The sequence below is a fragment of the Coregonus clupeaformis genome, unplaced genomic scaffold (genome assembly GCF_020615455.1).
Source record: "Coregonus clupeaformis isolate EN_2021a unplaced genomic scaffold, ASM2061545v1 scaf0612, whole genome shotgun sequence".
NCBI classification, from domain to species: Eukaryota; Metazoa; Chordata; class Actinopteri; order Salmoniformes; family Salmonidae; genus Coregonus; species Coregonus clupeaformis.
This window is the reverse complement of record NW_025534067.1, coordinates 155,001-159,026: the sequence shown is the minus strand read 5'-3', so window position 1 is coordinate 159,026 and position 4,026 is coordinate 155,001. Positions and strand designations below refer to the sequence as shown.

At 44.3% G+C, this 4,026-nt stretch overlaps 1 long non-coding RNA gene across 1 annotated transcript; it reads right to left on the bottom strand.

Annotated features, from left to right (window-relative positions):
* On the bottom strand, positions 1-681 carry LOC121565914. Its single transcript, XR_006000742.2, has 3 exons — positions 654-681; positions 396-543; positions 1-281 (listed from the first exon to the last, which is right to left on the bottom strand). It is a non-coding gene; the product is annotated as an uncharacterized LOC121565914 (long non-coding RNA).
* Between the last annotated feature and the right edge of the window lie 3,345 nt (positions 682-4,026).

Genomic DNA, 4,026 nt, shown 5'->3' with positions numbered 1-4,026 from the left:
GACACCTGCTTGCTCATGGACTTCTGTAAGTCATTCAGGCAGTCCTGGAAATGCTTGCATTGCTCATACAAGCTCCTTTCTGTCTGGATGAGGTTTGTTGACGTCGTGATGTAGCGAAGAAACCTCTTCAGATTCTTCATGTAGTTTGCAATTGTTTGCTTCTTCTGTCCAATGTTTGCAAGCTTGGTAAAAAAGGACCTGCTTTGCTCCAATTTATTGACAAAATCCAGGGAAGGTTTGGTGGAGTCCATGTAAAACAAAAACCTAGACACATTTGCAACCTGTACATGAAAATGAAAATAATGTTAGTTGCATAGTTAATAACTACTTTGTAATTAAGTAATTCTCATCAAAATATTTCAACAGTTAAATTAAAGTAAAATTGCTGTACATACCTCCTGTTTGAAATTGGGAATGTTGTGGTCATCGCGGAGATATTTGGCAAATCCAGCCAGCAGATCACAATCCAGAGGGTGCTTTTGGTACAAACCACTCATTTGCATTGCCTTTCTCAGTTTGTTGTCCCATGACTGGTTCATTGGTCTGGAAAACATTTGGTATGCAGATTAGAATCAATAAAATACATCCATGTTCACTTATATACTTATGTGTAGTAGTTGTTTATGAGATTATTTATATTTGTATTTACTTACGGTTGGTACAAGGCAGACTGGTCATCCTCCGTGTTGTTGTCTGATTCAGCATCTGCATCTGCATCTTCAGTTGGTGTCAACACATGAGCCACTTCCACTTGGCTGAAATATCATACAGATAAACAAAAACAATTATATTATATTACAATCAAACATAATTGGACAACAGTTATAATGAGTTGAAATATGATGTAACTTGCATATATATTATTTTATCAGTGTAAGAAATAGCTTACACAGGTGCTTGTTTGACTTCTGGCTTGTTCTTAACAATATGACCCATTTCTTCAAGCTTCTTGATCAGGATTCGGAGTGCGCTTTGTTGTATAACAATACAGCTCAGTAAGCTGTAGTCAAAGATCCTGCCTTTGCCAAGATGCTCTATCATGGAATCTCGGGCAGCGGTGACTTCTTGAACAATCTCTTGTTTTGTTTTTAACTTCATGCACACTCTGCTGAGGTGTAGAGAGAGGTTGTCCTGGTTCTTCAAGCAAAATCTGCAGACAAGAGGGATCCTTCTTTGTTTTCTGTAAGACAGTAAATGCACAGTAAGTACATGTAATGAAGTTACTAGCAGTATGTCAATACTTACACACCTATTATTACTGGTGCTAGCAGAGCTACTGCTAACATTAGTAACAGCAATGTTACTGTGGTTTAATTGTGTTTCTGGCCTCAAAGCTTATAATGCTCTCACACAAAAGCACATCGAATTTAGGTCATGCTTCATTTTGGGCATACTACTAACATTAATAACAGCACCATACTAACAGTAATATACATTGAAGAATTATAGAGATAAATTACCTTGAACCAGTTGCATTTGCAGATGCCATCTTGCTGAAAAATGAATTAAGTAATAACACAATCGCGAAGAAATCTCTGCAGAATAAGGAAAAAAGCAATAATCCAAAATATCAGCTCCCAGAAGGAAAGAGTGTTGTCGTTGCTCTCAGTTGAATTCTCTTTTCTGAAAAGGAGTATATACTGTTGCCTTGGTCAGTATATATACAATCAGTTTGGCCCAACCTCTTTCCACAATAAAATGTTCCATTCAGGCTAGATTTACATATACGCAAATGAGATGGCTCATTCAGCTTCACACCTCACAATACCTCTGGAGGTCAGATTTCAACCCTGCAGGGTAAACACCGTGCTTTACATTTAACAGACACTCTTTCCCAGGCTGACTTAAAGTTAATGGATGCATATATTTTTTGTGTAATTATTTTTTTCATTCCTTCCCCCAGTGGGAATCGAACCCACAACCCTGGCATTGCAAACACCATGCTCTACCAACTGAGCTACATCCATGCCACAATTCAGACTACTGCCCATAATAATTCCTATCTAAACCTTTCGGCTTGTGAAACCCCCAGACAGAGGTGTGAAATTCCTCAACTTGAGGAGCTTCAAACATCAGAACAATGGCCTGACAACACCTGAGACATTTTTTAGGAAGATGGCATCTGCCATAGACAAGGATGAAAATAAAAACAACATGCAGGTTTTCTTTTAAATGTGTTGTTTATTTTAAAGTGCAGATACCCAAAACTGAAATTTAAGTTGAACATGCATGGCTAAATATATTACAAAATTACAGATTTACATTTTAAAAAGGGGTTTAAGGATATTTTTGAGTCCCATCAGCTATTGGTGATTTCGTGCTGACTGGCCTAGCTGTCAAGCCATTCCAAAATCTTATCCTTCTCCACCAAAATATTTTCTTGCCACCCATAGTCAAACAACAGTTCTTCCTGCACCGGAATGTCTCGTTGGGCAATGAAAAGGATGCAATGGCCTAGGCGACAACACCTTGGGAGGGCAATTGTCTTCAAAATGAATGTTCATATATAACATGCCATTCTCCATGCATTATGCTGTTGGGTCAGGGAGGAGGGAGGTTGAAATGCTGGGAAAAACAACTCCACAGAAGATCCACACAGCATTTAAACATTTTTCAAATGAAAGTAACAGCATTAGAATATATATAGGGTTGCCTAATCACACATATGACATTTTGGAAGGATTTAACCTATTTGAAAAAAGTTTAAAGGCAACGTGGATCTACTGTGGAGTAGTTCTTCCCAGCACTTCAACCAAATCAGATTTATATTACATATTGCCTGGTGTGATTTAAAAAGGAAATAAAGCTCTAATCTTTTCCCAAATGGTCTCAAATTATAGGCCTGATCACCCTGGACCAATGGGAGAAGGCACAAGTGAATAGGTGTGTCTGTGTGAGTGAGTGAACCTGTCCACAGGGGGGCAGAGCAGGCAGCCCCTAGGAGCTGTTCTCCTAGTGAAAACCATCCGATTTCCAGGTGAACGGTTAAGGGGGGTTTGCCCCCCCCTTGGGGTCCCCCCCCAACCCAGCCATGGACCCCCAGCACGCCCATGTGTGAGTCAGGAGCCATCCCCTGGTTCTCCTAGTGAAAACCGTCCGATTACATGGTGAACGGTTAAGGGGGGTTTGCCCCCCCCTTGGGCCCCCCCCCCAACCCGGCCATTGGCACCCAGCACGCCCATGTGTGAGTCAGGAGCCATCCCCTGGTTCTCCTAGTGAAAACCGTCCGGTTACATGGTGAACGGTTAAGGGGGGTTTGCCCCCCCCTTGGGTTCTCCCCCCAACCCGGCCATGGGCACCCAGCACGTCCATGTGTGAGTCAGGAGCCATCCCCTGTTTCTCATAGTGAAAACCGTCCTAAAATGACAGGTGGCGCCCCCTTGTGGACGATTCCGGGTGGGCCCCGCCCTTGGGGGTCTCCCCCAAGCCAGCCATGGGCACCCACCCGCCCATGTATGACTGAAGGAGCCCTACTCTAGTTTAATTAGTGAAATCCATCCTAAAATGCGAATTGGCGCCACCCCATAGCCAAAAATCAGCTGGGGGGCAGTGCACCCACACCCCCAACACCCCACACCCCCAACCCCCAAGCCCCTTGGTGTCTCCCCCAAGCCAGTCATGAGCACCCATCCTGGGCATGTGTGACTGAAGGAGCCCTCCTCTGGTTCTCCAATTGAAATCCGTCCTAAAATGCGAAATGGCGCCAACCCATGGCCGAAAATCAGCTGGGGGGCAGTGTACCCACACCCCCACCACCCCCCACCCCCAACCCCCAAGCCCCTTGGGGTCTTCCCTAAAGCCAGACATGAGCACCCATCCTGGGCATGTGTGACTGAAGGAGCCCTCCTCTGGTTCTCCTAGTGAAATCCGTCCTAAAATGCGAAATGGCGCCACCCCATGGCCAAAAATCAGCTGGGGGCAGTGCACCCCCACCCCAGACACCCCCATCCCCAATACACAAGCCCCTTGGGGTCTCCCCAAGCTGGACATGAGCACCCATCCTGGGCATGTGTGACTGAAGGAGCC